The sequence below is a fragment of the Lutra lutra genome, chromosome X, assembly GCF_902655055.1.
Source record: "Lutra lutra chromosome X, mLutLut1.2, whole genome shotgun sequence".
Lineage (NCBI taxonomy): Eukaryota > Metazoa > Chordata > Mammalia > Carnivora > Mustelidae > Lutra > Lutra lutra.
Genome location: NC_062296.1, coordinates 36,119,404 through 36,141,008, shown reverse-complemented (window position 1 = coordinate 36,141,008; position 21,605 = coordinate 36,119,404). Strand labels below are relative to the sequence as shown.

Genomic DNA, 21,605 nt, shown 5'->3' with positions numbered 1-21,605 from the left:
CTGAATATTATCAGCTGTGCTAAATGAAACCCATAAGTGCCTGGCAGAGGTGGGGGGAAGAAAAGGAAGGGGAGATCATGAATAAGGAAGCGCATGAAAGAAAGGGGAAAGGAAATGAAAGTATTTGATAATGCTGGAGAGGGGGAGAGCAACGCGCCTCTGAAAGGTACCACTGGGTGGCACCAGTGTCCCTGGCTCTGCCATACAGGTGTGGGACCAGGTGAGAAAGCCCCGCGGGCTATCTTGCATAGAGCTTGGGTTGAATGTTCAGAAGTCTTTTTTCCTTATACACATGGGCAGATACAATTCACTGGAGCGCAAGTTCTTTGCATATGTCACCAACACAGGCATAGGTCTTAAGGATCCTGTTTATCAGCGACACCTGGAAGGGAAGTTTGTCAACACTTTTGCCTGACAAAATGTTGGTGTCAGCTCACCACTCTAAATGCAGAGATACTCAGCAGAGTGAGAAGCCAGGGATTCTCGTGGAATGAGAATGGCAGGAAAAGGGAGCAGAATAATCTAGAAAGCTTTTTCAAACGATGAGGATGACCCATACAAAATTGCCAATATAGTCAAAAACTTGTTACGTGCCAGAAAACAGCAATTTCAAATGGTTCAACCTAATACACAGGTATTTGGACTCACTGGCTTAATGAGCCATGGTTACTGAGAAGAGGGTGCCAGACTTCTCGGGTTTATGGCAGGGGGAGTTATGCATAGTTTGGCCTTAGGTCATGAAGAATTAACTAAGCTCAGGAATGGAAACAACAAAATGTCTTAAGGGAAGGAAAACACGTCAGATGAGGGAAGACGTAAACACACACAAAAATATTATATTAAGTGTAAAAAAAAGCACATTACAAAACAGTACATAAAACATATCTTGTGACTTGTCTTTAAGGGGAACCCAAATAGTTTTGGGGGGTAGGGAACAGATTTCTATTCCCTATAGAAAAAAATATGGAAGCATGTGTACTAAAACTATCAGTAGCTGGCTCTGAATAGGGGGGATTACCCATATTTTGTCTTCTTATCTACACGTTTTCTAAAATAAACATGTATAACAATTTTGGATCCTGGAACAGGAAAAAAAAAAGACCAGTAGAAAAACTCTAGAAATCCAAATAAATTTTATAGTTTTGTTAAGAGTAGTATGCTATTGTTACATAAACATGAAGGGGGAGCTGGGTAATGACGTACGGGACCTCTGAACTACCTTTATAAATTTGCTGTAAGTCTAAAATTATTCCAAAATGAAGCATTTATTTTTCAAAATAAGCCATTTATTAAGATCACATTTGAAAAATCTAGAAAAAGGAATCCATTTGGTTAAGGGATCCCTACATATAAATGAGAATACATTGAAATAAAACTTCTTTTGACAGGAAAATTTCCTTGTGCCTTCTAGCATGACAACAGAGAGGCATAAAGATGGTCATACAATATGGCCTCTCCTAAATATGACAGTGATGTCTCCCTATTGGGCACAGCCTCACTGAAGCAGGAAACAAATGGTTAAGTCTCTTTTCTTTGGTTTTATAATCATCATTACTGAAGACTTACCACCATATTCACATTTCTATTTGAGGAAAGGAATTAAAAATAGGTACAACCAGTAATGACCCATTTCCTTTGTAATATTTTTTTTAAAACTTAGTTTCCCAAATCCTGGGCAGTTACATGTGCATGCACATGCGTCTACTCAAAAACTATTCAGTGAGCACCCACTGCGCTGTCTTTACAGGGCTTACTATTCAATAGATAATACTGTAAGTGGACTAACACAGATAGCAGACATAATAGAATAGGAAAGGAGGGTCACCCATGAGGTAACCCTCGACCCTATAATAAGCCCAACCAGGTCAGTATATACATTTTAAAAAGCTAATAATAATAGCTAACCTTTGGGATTATCCAGTTATACCTATTACTGCTTAGGTCTAAGTTGGCTTGCTTAAAACGTACTTTTTTTTTTAATTTTTTTTATTTTTTCAGCATAACAGTATTCATTATTTTTGCACCACACCCAGTGCTCCATGCAATCCGTGCCCTCTACAATACCCACCACCTGGTGCCCCCAACCTCCCACCCCCCACCCCTTCAAAATTCTCAGATCGTTTTTCAGAGTCCATAGTCTCTCATGGTTCACCTCCCCTTCCAATTTCTCTCAACTCCCTTCTCCTCTCCATCTCCCCTTGTCCTCCATGCTATTTTAAAACGTACTTTTTTAAAAACCTCCTTCAGATAATGGGGCAAGGGAAAGTTTGCAAAGCCAAAGAATGAGAGTGAGTTTCTGACAAACAATAAAGGAAAGAAAGATGCAGAGCTGGAAAACACAGACCCAGAACTAAAATGTCACAATCAATTCCACCTGCACACCACTAGCCAGCTACTACAAAGAACACTGCCTTTGGGTTACACCACTACTCTGGCAAGCATAAAATTTGGAATAGGCTAGCTCCACTGTGGAGCATATCCAGCAGAGGTTTTATTACTTGGAGGTTTCGTTACTTAAGTATTTAAAAATGCCTTAATATAAAATGCCTCAATATACAACAATTTTGCACAGGATGAGACCCACAAAAAGAATTTCAAAAACAGATTTAAAGAGAAGCACCAAGGCTCTAGAAACTCCCAAGCAGAGCAGTCTTATTCCCCATCTCCATGAAACAGTGCTGTTTAAGGGAAGGGATGTATGCGCCACACAAAGGTCAGCTAAGAAATCTGCTACAATGTCAACAGCGTTTCTATTTCCTGCTAGCAGATCTCACCCATGTATCCCTGAAGCAGGGAACTTCTGCTGCATCTGCAATGTAATTTACCTAGAAGACACCCCTTTGCAATTATTTCTGTGAACATTTAATCTAAAATATATTGTCTTTAGACTAGGTTACAATTCAGTCCTCCTTGAAGCATCTGCAACCAATGTGAGCATCAGTAAAAGCTAAGAAGGTGCTCTGTTTTTATAAGAGTATGAGCCAATCTGTTGCTTACTCTTCCTCAAAAGCAAAACCAAGGTCAACCCAGAGGAAGGTCTGAAAACCAAAGTTCTCTGTTACTAAACATCTTCAGGTCTGATGATTATGTGACAGCAGCTTACCGGTCAGATTTTTAAAGAATAAGAAAAGGTATTATCAAAACAGTTCCAACAGCTCCATCTTAGAGTTTCCAGGGCTGCCCCACCAGTGAGTAGAAGAGGAAGGCCCTGAGGTTCAGCGCCTGGTGCCAAGCCCAGGCAACATCCTGATCTTTCAGCAGCAATGGGGCAGTGCCGGGAAAAGCAAGAGAAAAAAAGAATTTTTTTGAAGGTTTAGCAATAGCAGGATGCGGCCCCAGACGTGGCCAAATATCAAACTCAACACAAATTCCCAAAGTTTAGAAAATCATCCCACAGAACAATTTTATGCAACCCAAATAACCATGACACTTTGAAACATCACTGATTTTCCCTCGCATGGGAGGTAGAGGTCAGCAGCAGAGGCAACAAATCTAAGAAGGGATTTTGCATCCTAAACAAATTCTGAGTCACTCTACCCAATGCAAAAGAAACTTTTTCTCATGATCTCATGACAAAATGCTGTAGCATCTAGAGGAGAATGGACAAAGAAAATTACCATAGTGATACATTAGCTAGGAAGGGTGCAAAATTAGAGAAATCAACTCTAGGTTGAAAAACAGTTCCTTCGGGGCGCCTGGGTGGCTCAGTGGGTTGAGCCTCTGCCTTCGGCTCAGGTCATGATCTCAGGGTCCTAGGATCAAGCCCCGCATCGGGCTCTCTGCTCAGCGGTGAGCCTGCTTCCTCCTCTCTCTGCCTGCCTCTCCGCCTACTTGTGATCTCTCTCTCTCTCTCTCTGTCAAATAAATAAATAAATAAAATCTTAAAAAAAAAAAAAAAAAAAGAAAAACAGTTCCTTCAACCCAAATTAGCTGCTTCAGAAAGAATTGCCTGTGTACGGTGACAGAGGGTAACTAGACATTGTGGTGATCATTTTTGCAATGTATCCAAATGTCAAATCACTATGTTGCACATCTGAAACTTATGGAATATTGTGTGTCAACTATACTTCAATAGAAAAGATAACAATAACAAAATAAAGGATAGATCTTTGACTACCTATTCGATAAAAATGAGTTGCTTGCATCTCCTGAAAGTCATTAAAGTAACATGTTACGTACCAGTAATCCCACCTTTGAAAAAGACAAAGAGTTTTGACTCCATTTTGCAGATTTCCACTGGAGACTGTGGTATCATCCAATAAAACATGACAGGGCTTCTCAATACATACAGTCTTAGCTTAAGGAACCCCACAGGCTACAACTGGTTTTTAAAATATGTCTTTATAGCACAAATGGGTTGAGATTCCTGGTTTCAGACCTTAAGATACACTCTGGGTACAGATCATATATTCACTGCCATTTCCTAGTCCTTTGGTAATGCCCTAGTGTAGCATCCACTTCCTCTCTCCTGCCTGCTATGCCTTAAAGCAACATAACCCTCCAAACAAAGGCAGGCACTGAGGTGGTCTGGCTTCCTCAGTTGAGGACAACGAGAACCAAGATTGTACGCAAGCCCTTTCTCCCTATGAGGTTTTTTTTAAAAAATGCCATCTTTAGGGCTAGGGGCTTTCTGAGAACAAGATCAGCTGTCTGAAAGTTGTGTTAGGGACAGCTCTCCCATTTCACCAAATGTTATCACTGCAACCGTGGGCCAATCACTCCACACAATCATTTCATGTAAGCAAAGAGAAAGGACATAGATGCAGGCTACTACGGAGAGGAGACAGGGCTTGGCGAGCCATCTGGGCACTAACATGTCTGACACATCTTCCTCCCGAGGGTCGAAGGGGTGCCACCTTGTACAACAGCTTTGCTTACAGAAGCTCCGGGCAGGGGGTAGGGGAGCATGGAGCTAGGATTCAAGACAGCTAGCAGGGCTGGGGCAAGTGTCATTTTAAACCCACTGAATCATCCCTCATTCACTTCTACCCAGGTAGTCCCCAAAGACATGCTGTGAAAGTGAGGTGGGGGGAGGTCAATCAATTCAAAACAAGAATAAAAAAAAGGTGGCAGGGGTTTCAAGGAGGTTTCCATGTTGCAGCTGTCTCCTCCAAAACTACTTTAAAGGATACCACCTGTAAAGAATAAATTCTTTGGGGGCTAGTTCCTAAAGAAAACTACCAGCCTACAAACATTTAAATGTTCAGCAATCTCTTGGTGGTCAAGCAAATATTAAGATTAATGTAAATATGCCTATAAGTTAAAAATCTGCTTCCACATAAAAACCCTGGCCTTCATACTTGACACTAAACACAAAATCTAGGAATCCAAAAATTTCTGGGGGAAAATGTGAGTTGTACAACATCCTTATGAGTTCAATCATTTTACTTAAAAAATGTGTAATGTAACTGTATTGAATGAATATGCTAATGCTTACATTTCTTTCTACATAGCTTCCCATCTGTGGGTTCCTATAATTCACCAAAAATGAGCCTGAACCCTGTGCCTTTTCTAGTTTCCTGGTTATGGAAACTACTTACTTCATAGAAATTCTAACCTACTCCTGTAAGGAACTGCCTGGGCACCAAGAGAATCCCAAAGACTTTAAACCATCCTAGACCAACCTTGCAGTTGACCAAATCCTGAAGGTTTCTGTGGTTCCAGGCAGAAGAATGCCATTTTCCCTGGCCTGCTTTTCTCTTTTCTGCTCTATTTGCCTAAAACACATTCATCTGACAATTGTTTATAGCTAGTTCTATCCAGTTTGGCCCCTCGGTCAAGTTAGGATTTTTCTTTTTTATTTATTTATTTTTTTAAAAAAGATTTTATTTATTTATTTGACAGAGAGAAATCACAAGTAAGCAGAGAGGCAGGCAGAGAGAGAGGAGGAAGCAGGCTCCCTGCTGAGCAGAAAGCCCGATGTGGGGCTCCAACCCAGGACCTGGGATCATGACCTGAGCCGAAGGCAGCGGCTTAACCCACTGAGCCACCCAGGCGCCCCACGTTAGGATTTTTCCACTATTCTTTTAAGCAACTTCTCTGTATCTTCAGTGATCATGTGGAACACAGCAACTTTTATTTGGATTCATCCCATGAGACCTTAGCACTAGCTCTGTCTTCTCTCTGGTTTTCAAAGCCACAACTGAATTTTAAGCTCATTCACCAAGTTCCTGTTTCCTGTCTGAAGGAAATGTTGAGCTTTCAGTTCATCTAAGAAGCAGAAACGGCTGACATATTCTGAGCCTAGTGAATGATCCCCATCTCAATGGTAGCAGCTCTGCTCATTTCTCTAGATTTTCTTTGATGACTCCTCATCTGGGTACCTCTAGGAGAGTGGTCCTTTGAAACCTTATTACTGCTTGTTTTTTAATCATATTAAAATCCTTTAACCACATATTAAAGGCAATGCACAGAATACCTAAGAGAAACCAGGTATTTCCCCAAGCCTTCCACTGCATTCACCTCACAACCAGTAGAATCTACCAGAAACATTTTCAACAACTCTGTAACAGTCGAGTCTCACATGCCCCTCTCATTAATCAAGTGGGAAATACAGACCCTCTATCCTGACTCTCCTGTAAAATCTGCTCCCTTGACAGCTTGACAGCACCCATGAGAGAAAAATCCTCATATTGCAAAATCAGTTTCCAAAAAACTGAGATGCACAGCTTTGGAGAACAGGGACACTGTTTCAATTGCCACAGCAAAAACAAGAGCATCTACCATGGGTCTTCACATTCACACCATTGTTGGCAAGGTAGACTCTTCTTTTGGTACTCCATTGAATTCACTAAAAATGGCTAAAGTATCAAAAAGTATTCAGTGTAACGTAAAGTAAGGTAAAAATTTTCACTTCTAAGTTCACAGCATAAATCCAGGAGAAGTTGTAATGAACCTGCAATGGATGTGCTTAACTAATGCTTCCAGATGGGCTCATGGCTGGTTCAGTCAGAAGAGCACGACACTCTTAATCTTGGGGTTGTGAGTTCAAGCCCCACGTTGAGTGTAGAGATTACTTAAAGTTTTTTTTTTTTAATGCTCCTAGATGACATGAGAGAGCAGAATGCATACATACGTGCCCAAATCAAATGTGATCTGCCAACACAGCTCTAATATTCAGTTGTATACACTACAGATGGAGATATCATAGACAAAGATTCATGTCATTACAGAAAAGCTAGATTTTCTTCACCTTTATAACTTGTAAAAGAATATAATTATGCCCACACCTTTACCAAAAATTAGAACAGTTGGTTTTTCTCTAAATCAAAGTAACTCTTAAAGTTCAGTTCTAAAATCCTTATTAAAATCCTTTAAAATACTTATTAAAGCCAAACTCCTTGGGGTGCCTGCAGTTAAGCATCTGGCTCTTGATTTTGGCTCAGGTCGTGGTCTCGGGGTTGGGAGATGGAGCCCCATGTTGGGCTCCATGCTGGGAGGGGAGCCTGCGTAAGAGTATGTCTCTCCCTCTCCCTCTGTCCCTCACCTCTCTTTCCCCTTCTTAAAAAACAAAACAAAACAAAACAAAACTCCACTCAAAACAGATTGTTAATTACATTCTGATACATTGAACTTATACATCATTACTAGTAACTACAATTTAAAGAACATGCTTATATGGGGCGCCTGGGTGGCTCAGTGGGTTAAAGCCTCTGCCTTCAGCTCAGGTCATGATCTCAGGGTCCTAGGATCAAGCCCCGCATTGGGCTCTCTGCTCAGCAGGGAGCTTGATTCCTCCTCTCTCTCTGCCTGCCTCTCTGCCTACTTGTGATCTCTGTCTGTCAAATGAATAAATAAAATCAAAAAGAAAGAAAGAAAGAACATGCTCATAGTTAAATTCAAAACAGAACTGAACTGGTTCAACAGTGAGAATTTTAAAATTCCGTGGCTATTTACTTTTGGTGACCATGACTTTTTTTTTTTTTTTAAGATTATAGTTTTCCCTAGAAACCAGTTATTTTAACCAGAACACTGTATTTACATGGCAGTGTTTTTCATTTCCCACCAAGAGGTCTTTTTCAAAGTTACTCATTCAAAGTTACCCATTCTGAAAGATGCTCATGATATAATGCCACGTTGAAGGAAGTGAGTTACAAATCAGTCTATGCTGTAAGAACCCATTTTTGCAGAAAAATACACCTTTGCGCATGTGCCTATGTATGTGCGCAAGTGCCTACACATGTGTATACAGAATGTGTGCACAAACAGATATAACCAAAAATTAGCAATAGATCTCTCTGGGTATGGAATTACAGTGCCTTTATACTTCTTTGTACTTATATTTTTAGTGTAGAAAATCTAAAAGATACAAATAGTACTTTACCAAAGGGAGAAATTACCAAAAAAGTAGCAGAGTACTCATTAAACACAAGACACTGAGTTTCTAGCATGGTGTCATTGTTTAATGCACAACGTCGGGACTGGGGTGCGAGCACCCTCCAGAGTGTAAATGTGTCAGACTATTCATCTGTATAATCACTGGTAAAACAGTAATCACAAATTTATTTTTTTAAATATTTTATTTATTTATTTGACAGACAGAGATCACAAGTAGGCAGAGAGGCAGGCAGATAGAGAGGAGGAAGCAGGCTCCCTGCTGAGCAGAGAGCCCGATGCGGGGCTCGATCCCAGGACCCTGGGATCATGACCTGAGCTGAAGGCAGAGGCTTTAACCCACCGAGCCACCCAGGTGCCCCAGTAATAACAAATTTAGAAACTCACCATAGAATTAGGCAGGGTCAAAAATTAAAGTATCGTGCTCGCTTCGGCAGCACATATACTAAAAAAAAAAAAATTAAAGTATCCCTTAGACTGCCTTCCTTTAACAACACACCCTTTCCCCCCAGAGATAACCACTCAGGGTGTGTATCAACTGGACCTTTTTGTATCATCCGCACACATAGTAAGGGTCCGCTGTTGTTTTTAGGTAAGTGGAATTATGGTATGTGGACAGTGCTGACTGCCTCCTTCCCCTACCTCCTTTAACAGTGTACTTTGGAACTCCTATGTCAGTTATTACATAGGTCTATCTGAGGGTTTCTTTCCTTTAATAGCCCTATTGTATCCCATAGACCAGCATATTATCATTCAGCTCATTCCCCTACTGATGGACATTCAGGTTGCTCTGAAGGTTTCACTGTTATAACCAGTTTCACTGCAGTGAAACCTTATACATATCTTTATACACATGTGCAGATATTTCCCTAGGTTCCTAACAGTATGGCTGGGCCAAAATATACATACATTTTAAAATGAGAGGATGTGGGTATTTTTTTATCAAGAAGCTATACAATCCGCACTCTCAGTGACAGTGTATGACAGTACGCACTTTTTTGCTAAAAGTGGGTATTATATTTAGTTTTGCCAATGTATTTGGTGAAAAATGGTTTTCATTTCCCTAATTACTAGAGGGAACTTGAGCATCTTTTTTCATATTCATCATTTTTATTTCTTTTTCTGAGAAATGCCAATTCATAACCTTCTAATGTGTACCTTTTTCTTATTGATTTTCAGGAGCTCTTTACATAAAGTGGGTATTACATAGCAGAAGACTTTTTAGTAAAAGATGTAAGATTTAAGCAATCTGCAGAGAAACCAAAGTATATAGTAGAAGCCTTTTTATCTAATGTTATTTGGAACAGTTGATTAGTTATTGAAAGGGTTAATTAAAGTAAACAATCATAAAAAATACGCACATGACAAACATTTCATTTTATCTTCATTTCATTAGCAGTAAATGCACACATGTACCTCAAACTTTTGATAGAGGGCAAAGAAGCCGAGACCTTTTTCTTTAACTCTAGGCCCACTAACAGTGAAGAAATTTAAACTGAATTTTTAGAAAATGTATAACTTCAAAGAACTTAAAAGACATTTACAAAGCACTATGAGTGAAGAAAACTTTAGATTTTTATCCTTATTTTATACAGATCTTTTATTGTCTTACCCACACCTAACTGGACAGTAGTCACTTGCTTTCATCAACTCTACAGAACACTCTATTTGTTTTGTTATAATGACTTGAATATAACTATTACCCAGCTTAACAATTATTCACATGTGCTGAATTTTATTTTTTTACATCTCTATGCACTCTGTACCTCCCCCCACCCCCCACAAAATTTGAAGCAAACCCCAGACATCATATTATTTCATCTATAAATTTTTCTAGGTTAAGTAATAAAAGTATCTATTCTAATGGTGGGTCCTCAAGCATACTGGCATACTGGAGACCAGCCTACTGACAGCAAGTGCTCAATGCCATGCATTTTACAAAGGAAATGAAGAGCATCATATCATGTGCTGAGTCGGTGAGGGAAATGTCAATTAAACCTTCCACTGCATATGTAAATGGCATTTCCCCCTAGTCCCATCACTTGCATTTTAACTCTGTCACAGTTGTCTTATGCTTTCCAGAAGTTTTTCAAACATATACCTAAATTTTTAAAATACATCTTTAATTTCTTTTTGTATATGATGGGAGGCAGGGATACATCTCTTTCCCAAGGTAGAGCCAACCCTCTTAACTACCATTTTCAACAGCACCCACAGGGCATTTAAGAAAATTCAAGTGTCAACTTCAAACTGACAAAAGAAAGCTACGCAAACAAAACAGTAAGCCAACAGTCTAAGTTCAGCTTGCCAGGCCTGGACTATGGTGTATTTAAAGGTTAGGGAGCAGTGCTGGGAGCAGGAACAAGGGCACTGCCCTACCTGGCTCGGTCATGAGCACTCTGGCTTACAGTGGGGTCCTCCAAAGGACTTCACAAATGCATAGACCTCTTTCCGAATCTCACCAGCTGAAAATCTACATCACACTGAACTCGCCCACACTTAACAAGAACAACAAAATCCACATTCCCACCCTTCTATCCATTCCTTCATGCTGCTCCTAGACCACAGGTCCTTGTAGACTTAGTGAAGAAGATGAGTACACTCTCCTGAACCACAATTTCCCATGGAAATGTAACTAAAAGGTACTAAAAGTCCAGGTAAAGTCTGCTGAATTTCCTTTATAACACAGAGACTCAATAATTTATAACACTGCTTTATCTCTGGGTAAACTTTGTCTATAAAGGACCAGAGAGTAAATAGCCTTTGGCGGGTCATACATTCTCTGTTTTGACTCCAATAATGCATTTTGAATGCAGCCAGACAATATATAAACGAATGGATGTGGTGTGTTCCAACAGAAGTTGATTTACAAAAACAGGTGGTGGGCAGGATCTGGATGCCAGCAGTATTTTGTCAGCCCTTTCCTTACACCAACGATTGATCTTTATCAAATAGGAATACACTACCCCAGCTGTACACTTATTTGAGCAAATATGGTGACACTGAGGGAACAAGTAATACTTTCAGTACCATCTTACAGAAATGAATACTCCCAAAATTAATCACTAAACTTTTCCTGTAAGTTCTTCTCATAAAAGGAGTACATCCATTGTTCAAAATATAAAATTGTAAGCCACTTTAAAACCAATGCTTACTTTTAAAGAAAATGAAAATGAACACTAAGTAACTACTCTAAAAGGAAAATATACAAAATATATTTTGTAGACGTACAAATTCAGCAGTCTTTTATTCATTATTCTGGTAATCAACACTGAGTGTAAAAAGTCTCCTAAATACACAGTAAAGATTCATGACCGCAGTACTCGAAACACAGAAGTAAACTTTAGATGAGAACACAAATTTGTTCTTTGGATCACTTACTTACCAGAAACCTTGATATAAAAAAAACTATACAGTTTTGCCAAAATAGTTTTAATTTAGAAAGTGAAACCAAAAATCTCCTTGGCACATCATGCCTACTTAATTTTAAAATATTAATTTTAACACTTCACAGCCCAGTAAGGCAGAATATTTTCAAGGGACAAAAGATGGCAGCCACTTTAATATAGCAAGAGCATGTGTGAGTATGTGTTCACACTCCAAGCCATCAAGACCACTTGTTCACAGAACACATTTGAGCTCCAGGATGGTTGAAATGAAAAAAGTTCCACTGCTTACAGAAATATTGACTGTTCTACAGAACAGCAAGGAATAAAATTAAATAACAAAGGCACATAAGACCCTTGACACCCAAGGCACTACCCCTAAAAGGAAAAATTGATAAACTGGACCTCATCAAAATGAAAGACTTTTGTTCTTTGAAACTCCCTGTGAAGAGGACAAAAAGACAAGTTACAGACTGGGAGAATATATTTGCAAACCACATACCTAAAAAAGGACTAGTATTTAGAATATATAAGGAACTCTCTGAACTCCACAGTTAAAAAAAAATCTCACAAGAAAATGGACAAAATGCATGAACATACATTTCACCTAAGAGAATACAGAGATGACAGATCAGCACATGAAAAGATGTTCAACATCATTAGCCACCAGAGAAATGAAAATTAAAACTATGACAAGATATAGCTAGACACCAAACAGAAAGGCTAAAACAGAAAATAGTAAGACTGGCAAATGCTGGCAAGGATGAAGAGCCTTCATACACGGATGGTGGGAATGCAAAATGGTACAGCCACTCTGGAAAACAGTCTGGCAGTTGCTTTTAAAATGAAACATACAACTACCTTACCACCAGCAACTGCACTCTTAGGCTTCTATCCCAGAGAAATGGAAATTTGTGTCCACACAAAAACCAGTACACAATCGTTCATAGGAGCTTTATTTATAATTGGTTCAGAACAAAAACCAGAAAACAACCAGATGTCCTTCAATCGGTGAATGGTGACACAAACTGGGGCACATCCACACCATGGAATACGGCACAGCAAAGGGGCACATCCACACCATGGAATACGACTCACCATTGAAAAGGAACTACCTGGATACAAGGTAGACTCCCTACAAGAATCTCCAGGGCACTACCCTGAGTATAGAGCACCTGGGTGGCTCAGTGGGTTAAGCCTCTGCCTTCAGCTCAGGTCATGGTCTCAGGGCCCTGGGATCAAGCCCTGCATCGGGCTCTCTGCTCAGTCCTGCTTCCCCCTCTCTCTCTGCCTGCCTCTCTGCCTACTTGTGATCTCTGTCTGTCAAATAAATAAATAAAATCTTTAAAAAAAAAAAAAAGCCCATCTCCAAAAGTTATATCCTCCATGATTCCATTTATATAACATTCTTGAAATGATGAAATTATAGGCATGGAAAATAGATTAGTGGCTGCCGGGGATCAGCGAGGGAGGGAGATAGCTATGGCTATAAAAGGGCAACACCAGGGATCCCCGTGGTGATGCAACTGTATCTTTACCCTGGAGGTGGTTACATGCATTTACGAATGTGATTAACACTGCACAGAACTAAATACACACAGGCAAATGGGTGCATGAATAACTGGTGATCTCCGAATTAGGTGGATGAATTGTATCTATTTCATCAGTTCCTTTGTTGTGATATTATACTAGGGCTATGCAGATGTTACCACTGGGGAAAGTTAGATAAAGGGTACTGTTTCTTAGAACTGCATGAGAATCTACAGCTACCTCAAAAATGAACAGTTAAAAGACAATGAAAAGAAGTATAGAACACCAGCCAGTGATGGGAGTGGAAAAATAAAGCTTTTATTTTTGCTACCATCTCAGGAACTAAAAGTCAAGGAAGGGGGAGAAAAGGAATGCCAGGAAGAGAAGCTATAGGCTACAATTAATACAATCATCTCCTCCTTCCCTATGGAGCTTTGAGGTCCCCAGGATTTTGTTTGTGTCCCTGATTTGAATGCTGTTGTTGCTGTTAATAAAAATAAACTGTATATACATCTATCTCTTTACAACCCTCCCATAACCATCCCAGACTATAAAGTCAGAAAGATGGTTTTCTTAACCATCATATCCTAGTGGCCTGGCACAAAATAAGTGACAGCTGAAGGAACGAGATAAGTTCAAAGAGCGATAAATGAATGAATGAGATGCCAGCATATTCTTTAAAGTTCCTAGTCAACTGCAGTTACAAGGCAGTAGGCTGCATGGACACATTCACTTTCAAACTTCTAAAGGCCACGAACTTTTTTTAAAAAGTTTGAAATGCACACATTTCACATGCAAGCAGAAGTTAACAATACTCGACTTTTGTAAAATGCTTCCCAATTTATAGACTTCTGCATATAGTCCCCCCTCATTTGATAAGGATGAATTAAGAATGATGCACACATACATTGGAACAGGTATATGCAGATCTTTGAGAAAAACATTCTAGACAACTGGTATAACTAAGAACTTATGGCACAACATTAATGCAACTTACGTCATATAATCACATATACAGATTCATTATGTATATATTTTCCAGTATAAGAAGAATTCAAATTAGGGGGCTTACAGTTCACTCTGTCAATCACCACAGCGCTTTTACTGATGCAAAAATGAAGAGAGGCTAAGTGAGATGTCCAGGATTATACAATTAGCTAGAGTTGCATCCAGAGCCTCTCCAAGCCCCAATTCATTTTTCCTTTTACTGCATTGGGCAAGACTCTCCTTCCTCCTCCACCCATCCCACCCCTACCCAAAACACATACAAAAATGTTCATCTGAATCACTTTTTTTAAAATAGGGTTTTCAGGGGGAAAACTTTCTTTTTTAATGTTGCATTACACCTCCCCATGGATTTTTGAAGTGTCAAATTACCTCCCATATCAGAACAAAATGGTACTTTATCCTATGGCAGAAGTACACTAACGGTCTACTGTTTCATCCTCCACCTAAGTGGTGGCGAGGGTGTTAATTCTAACAGGAGGCTTACATGTCTTACACTTTTGTGGCTCCAACTGAAAAAGAGAGCTACTTTACAATTCAAGAAGAGGTCTTATGCGATAAAAAGCTTGACTGATAGGCTCAGTGACAGTACTGTAATTGAATCGCCACTTGCACACAGCCATATGTATCAAGAACAGTTACAACTATTAAGAGGCAAAATCCAAGAAAAACTAAAGTGACAAGCAACTACCAGGAAATGGGGCTTTAATTAGGTTAAATCTCCGTTATGCAGCAATATGGAACTAAGCATGAATTTAGAAGTCCTAGAATCACACTGGAAGAACCTTATTTGTGCTCTAGTCCAACATCCTCATTTTTGTACATGAACAGAGGCGTCGATTTAGCCACTAACCAATAAAGCAGACTGCTTACTCTTTCAAAGGGATTCATTTCTTCAAATGCCATTTTGCCCTTATTCTGCATCTCACCGTCGTGTCTTGGAGCAATGACTGATTATTTTGAAGGTGAGACACTAGAGCAAAATTCATTTCAAGAGGGTGGAAAAATGCCTTTGAAGGAGGAGATGTTGGAGTGCAGAGGAGAAATGACGTCCTATTTAAAATATGTAACCCCTTGATGGGGGTTAGGCAATGAATCATATTCTCCTCGATTTTTCTATGTGCTATAGACATCGGCTGCAATTCTTTCTGTAGGGTACTCAACTGAGAGGAAGAGGAAGTGAATAAAGCTCATGCTAAATATACAGCATTCATGAGGACAGGGATGTAGATAGAAAGACAGGAAAAAATACGAGCATGCTTCTGCTAGAATTCAGCTGTTTTCTAACATACCTAAAGATACGGAAGCTAAAAGGATATCGGAAGCCAGGGCATCCCTCAAAGCTAAAGGGCGGATGCTGCCCTCGGAGCCAGACCTATCCAGAGGGGACAAGGTGGTGTTGAGGTCGAGGGGCACCGTAAAGGTCGTTTGGAGGTCTGGCAAGCACCTGAGGTGCTCCTTCGGAAAGGGTCAAGGCAAAGCCCAGAAGGCCGGTCGGGAGGATGCTTCAGGCTCTCGCGAAGTGGGGGTCGGTGGGCGGCAGGAAGAGGGGCAGGCCGGGCTCCCTAGGACCCTGGACTTCAGCAGAGGAGACGATGCAGAGACCCCGGGAACCTTCCCGGCCCCGGGGGAGGTGGGGAGAGAGGTTTGCAGGGGGGCGGGTAGCTCGGCCGGGCTCTAGGAGAAAGCGAGCCGGTTCCGGGAACTGGGACGTCCCCTCCACCTCCGCGGGGCTCAGGTGTGGGACGGCGGGGCCGCCGGAGCTCGGGCGCCGACTCCGACAGGGGTGGGCAGCTGGGGCTACTCACCGGAGACACGGCCCCCGGTGTCTTCGCAGCCGGCCGGCGCCTGGCACTCGGAAGCCCTCGGAAGATCCGCGTGCCCGCTAGCGCTGGGGCGAGGAGGGGCGCGCCGCGGAGGCCGGAGAAAAAGCCGCAGCGGCGCGCGCGCTCCCGGACGGCTGGCGGAGGCGGGACGAGGCGCGGCGTGGCGCGAGCCCGGAAAAGACGCGCCCGGAGGGGCGGGCGGAGCGGGGGCGCGCGGTGGTGTGGCTGAGCTGGCCGAATCGCGGGCGGCCGACGTCTCGGCCCACCCACGCTCCCGCCTCCGCTCGCCCCCGACGTCAGCAGCGGAGGCGGGGCCCGGCGGGCTTCTCGAAGCGAGGGAGGGGCGCTGCGAGCGAGCAGAGTCGGCTAACGGCTTCTCGCTGGGTTGCCGCAGCCTCTTGCTCCGGCTTCCGAGCCGCTGGGAGGCCCGGCCGCCTTATCGACTGTGTTTTCGGAAGGGCCTAGCGCCTATCTGATATCAGCGAGGCTTGGAGCGCGCCCACGCCGGCACCTGTGCTCCCTTCTTAGGACTCAGCCCCGGGAGGAAAGTTCCCCTCGGGTCATGTTCCAGCTGCCCTTTAGAGATATTCATCTTTGGACTTCTGCTCTTTCTTCCGACGGAGATCCTATTCTTTGATTAAAGACATCCTGCTCCTCCACGCCTGAGCTACTGCCTCCGTTCTCTTATCTCGCCTCTCACTCCGTTAAGACCCCGCTCCCTCCTATTTCTGAACTACCACTAGGATGAGGGCGGTGGGGGGAGGGGAGGTTCCCTTGATGCCTTTATTTTCCACCGCAGGGGTCATGGCCAAAGAGCCCACAACTGATAAGGAGAAGTCCCTTCAGCATTGTGACATTTTACTGGCCATGATCATGGCTTAGGAGCCGGTCTTACAAAGACCATTCCCAAGAGATTCAAGAAATAGCTGTTAAAAGTAAGATTCTGGTGAACCGTTTCGGGACTGCAAAAGGGACAGACCATAACTGTAAATGAGCCATGACGACAAGCTGCCTAGAATGTATCACCAGAAGGATTAAAGCACCAATATTCTTCCAAGTTCCCTGATGCGAAATGGAGGACTAGCTTCCTCTCCCTGCTAGTAGTGGTCATTTCATTTCTCTTGCTGTTTTCCATCTTCCCATAGAATTACACATGTGTGTGTCACCCTTTCAGATTACAGACTAGAGTCGTTCTGGAGCTTTAGTATGCATCCAAATCATCTGGGGTGCTTGTTGAAATATGGGTGCCTGGAGCTACAACCTCCAGATCCTGTGATTAGGGTCTGAGTGGGTCTGAGAAATTTGATTTTTTAGTAAGCATCCCCGGTGACACTATGCGTGGTGAGAGGCCCACAATTGGAGAGCATAGAACTACAGCTCTTTTGTGTAACTTACTCTGAAGTAGGATTACTCAGCCAGTTTTCAACAGGTCAACCCACCTACCTATAATATGCCTACGAATTTTACTATGGCAGTCATGAACTTCCTTTTTCGATACTGACCTAGAAAGTTCAGGACTTCAAACAACGAGTTTGTTGTGTTTATTTTATGAGCGATCTTGTAATACCAGAAATAAGTAATCATTTGTTAGCTATATAATTCACTAGGTACCTGCAGAGTACAGAGCACTATCCTCCATAACAGGGTTAACACAAATGAAGTAGAAGAAATGATCACCTCTGCCCTCAACGAATTTAGTGTCTAGTCATGGAATTAAAATACAGACACAGAACAAACCCAGTGTAGCACATAAGTCAATCCATTAGACCGGGAAGAAAAAGGACTTATAATTAAAGAGTACTTTTGTTGAGGTGCCTGGGTGGCTCAGCCAGGAAAAGCCTCCGACTGTTGATTTCCAATCAGGTCATGATCTCAGGGTCCTGATATCGAGCCCCTGAGAGAGCCCCTTATTGGGCTTGGAGTCTACTTAAGGATTCTCTCTCAGCCTCTCTCTCCCTCTCTAAAAAAAATAAATAAAATAAAGAGTACTTTTGTCCATTTCCTTCACTAACTGTCATTTAGCTCAGACCTCTTCGACTAGGTGATCTCCCCTGAACACTGAGCCCTTAGCTTACTGAAGTTGCTCCAACTTTAAAAGGTATCGAAGAAAGAGCCCAAAGCTATCTGTTTTTGTTGGTATGTATGACTTTGTATACATACATACCTATGCATGGACCCAAGTGTATAATAGAGATATAGATCTATTTATCAGACCCAGAAACTCTTTCAATTTTTCAAGATCTTTATCACTTAAGTTATTCATTAACGCAGACAGTTGGGGCTACCTTTATCATAGACCACATCTCTTTGTTCTACAGTGAACCACACCCAGGACGAAGACGGAAGAAGAGCTACATCCCCCAAAATGAAACCAGGTAGCTCCATACAATTTCTAGCTTTCCTTTCTTACGTTTTCAAGGTCAAAATAAACCTTGTTTAACTTCTTGTCATCAGAAACCCTCCAGCACTCCTACCCAGGAACAAAACATTCCCCCAGCCAGCTGCCTGACATTTTAAGAGAGAACATTTGCACAGTTGTTTACCAGTTAGGAAGACAGGGTATTATTATCGCTGTTTTACAGGTGGAGAAATAGATCCAGGTTAAATGACTTATCTAGTCCCACAACTAACTAGTAACAGAGCCTGGATTTCCTACCACGGGTCCCCTGACTCCTGGATGACGGCATTTACCAGGACATCAGGCTTCCTCAGTATGATATCTTGCCTGGGACTGCCAACCCAATTAGAAACCGAAGAGATCAACATATGGAAATGGAAAACAGGAAAATAGACGGCACAGTGGACAGATTCAAACTACAACATAAAAAGGACGAAAAGCCTGAAAATAAAGCTGTTCGAAACCAAGTGGAATTCAACGCGACAGCTCTGTTAGCAGGTACTCATACTTGGGCCTTGCTCACTTGACTCTCCTGTAACAAGAAGCTGAAACAGATAGCCAGGCTGCTCCTGAAAACAGAAAACAACCGCTCTTCATTGACTGTGTAACAAGGCTTTTCATGTTAAACATACTGCACAGGTTTGTAAAATAGTAACTTCTTCCTGTGGTCCAACTACAAGCAGCAGGACTTTACAATAATATTTGCATAGACAAGTTATATTATATTTTGTCCTGAGCAAGGCCTTCTTTTATTTTCAGGCCCAACCACTGGGCCAAATACTGTCTTCGATGGCTTGTGTGAAATGAGTGAAATCAGAAACCTAGACAGGAGATGATCTTACTGTGAACATAAATAATAACCCAACTACTCTATTCAAAACTGGTCAGAGGCCTAGTAGCTAGATCTAGATGTTGTTGTTTGAGAAGTGATCCTTTTATTTTTCCAAAGAGCCCTTTCTTTTCATTCCAGCACATTTGGCAGGTTTTTATATTCACGGAAAGACCAAAATAAAGGGAAAGACACCCCATGCGTCTGAATGGAAGGGGATAGTATTGTAAAGCCTCAATTCTTCCCAAATTAATCGATAAAGTCAGTGCAGTTCAAATCAAAATCCCAGCAAGGGTTTAATGGAACTTGACTACAGTGTGTCTTACTAATTCCTTCTTTGTCCTCTTAAAAGTGAGCTCCTATCCCCTCTAAATAAACTCCTCCCAGTGTCCTTGCAAACTGCTTTAGTAACCTTCCCAAAATGGACAGAGAGAACAAAATATTCCGATTATCCCTAAGGCAGGAGGCAAATTAAATGGGCTGTGGGTGTTATTGGAACAGCATGGAAATTACCTTTAGTACATTTTTATTCCCTTTCTGTACGATTGCTGCCCAATAATGTTAGGGGAAAAGAAAGGTCGCCGGCATCATAACTCATCTTCAGTCTCTCTTCATTTTCCTTTCCCCTTCACATACCAAAACATTCTATTTCATCTTCCATTCTTAAAAGACAAGGCAAATAACGACAACATTTTCAAATGTCCCTTACTCAGAATCATTGTCTACCAGAGCTAGAAGGCCACTCAGAGGCAGACTAGTAGCATCGAAACTATGTGGGCTTTGGACGGGGACCACCCTGGACCCAGTTACATAATGTCTTCTGAGCCTCAGCCTCCTCATCTCTGAATTGGGGCTAATAATGGTTTCTCCTTCACAGGGCTCTTCTGAGGGAGGATTAAATGAAACCATGCTCGTAAAAAGCTTGGTTTATGACAAGTGTAGAGAAGATGGTGGCTATTAATTACCAGGTATGACCTCCTCATTCTACTGATGAGAAAAAAGGAAGCTGTTACCAAAATTCACATTCTTCCGTTTACGCCACACCACTCTTTCTCCAGATTCTCCTGTTTATTGAATGACTTTCTTTAGCGCCAAGGGCTAAATTCCTTAAGTGGTCTACAACCACCACCCTCACTTTCATTTACTAAATCACTCTGTAACCTGCGCGCTAAACCTCCATTCCCTTCAATCCTCTAAATAGGCCTTTTGCTAATGCCTTCTGTGAAATGGACAACCCCCTTCATTATACCTACATATTCATTCTGCTTAAGCCTTGAACATTTATTCAAAGCAATCTAAAATGTTATAATAAAACCGTCTCCTTTGCTTGGATGTGTGTGGCACTGGTCCAGGCTAAGTTATTGTTATTCAAATGGAAAATCCTTAGCAACATGTTTAAATAACAATGGCCACCAGGTATTAAATACTTCCTCAGTGCAGGGCACTGCACCAAACACTTTACAGGCATTATTTCATTTTACCCGCACAGCAAGCTTACAAGGTAGATACTGTTATTATTTCAGAGGAAAATGTGCATATGGCTGGATAAGTAATATTTCACATAACCATTTCATTAGCACATAAACCCACCTAAAAGAGAAGCAAATTCTCATTTTTGGAACATCTTACTTCTATATTAAACACAGGGGGAAGCCCTCTTACAAGAAGACATTGATAGTAAATACCCGGAAGGTGGACTCATAGATTCTGAGTCACTTTTAGCTAGGTTCTGTATCTAATCCAGACCACCTATACAGGCAGCTTTCAGATTCAGGGTCTAACCTCAACTTTCGGAGAGCTCATTTCAATAGTATTTATGAAAGAGTTCAACAAATCTAATTTTGTTGCCACTGGACAAAACATTACATAGGGCAACCCAGATCAGCTTATGAATTGGTTCTCTCTCTTAATTGAGACATGATGCAAATGAGGCCTAATGTAAAAATTATCCAAACTCTTTATAGCTACGCATCACTGTCCACAGACGAATACGTTTCTGGAAGACTATTTTAAACAAATTTTCATACCGTAAGCCCTACTTTTCTACTGCTTGTCTCTATTATTCTTTTTCTTACAAAAGAAGGGCATGTTCACTTCTTTCATTCAAATAGAAGTATATAAAATAGGGCGCCTGGGTGGCTCAGTTGGTTGGGTGACTGCCTTCGGTTCGGGTCATGATCCTGGAGTCCTGGGATCAAGTCCCGCGTCGGGCTCCCTGCTCAGCAGTGAGTCTGCTTCTCCTTCTGACCTTTCCCCTTTCATGCTCTCTCTCTCATTCGCTCTCTCTCAAATAAATA

At 41.6% G+C, this 21,605-nt stretch overlaps 1 protein-coding gene across 8 annotated transcripts in view; it reads right to left on the bottom strand.

Moving 5' to 3' along the window:
- ACSL4 (acyl-CoA synthetase long chain family member 4) overlaps positions 1 to 16,251 on the bottom strand; it is an 81,795-nt gene extending 65,544 nt beyond the window's left edge. For 6 of the 8 annotated variants that reach the window (XM_047715546.1, XM_047715543.1, XM_047715545.1 and 3 more), the window contains exon 1: positions 16,064 to 16,250. The gene's annotated coding sequence lies outside the window, so the exon portion shown is untranslated. Of the gene's footprint in view, positions 1 to 16,063 lie in introns of all 8 variants that reach the window. The other 2 variants (XM_047715537.1, XM_047715536.1) reach the window with 1 other exon arrangement.
- Positions 16,252 to 21,605: the final 5,354 nt, after the last annotated feature.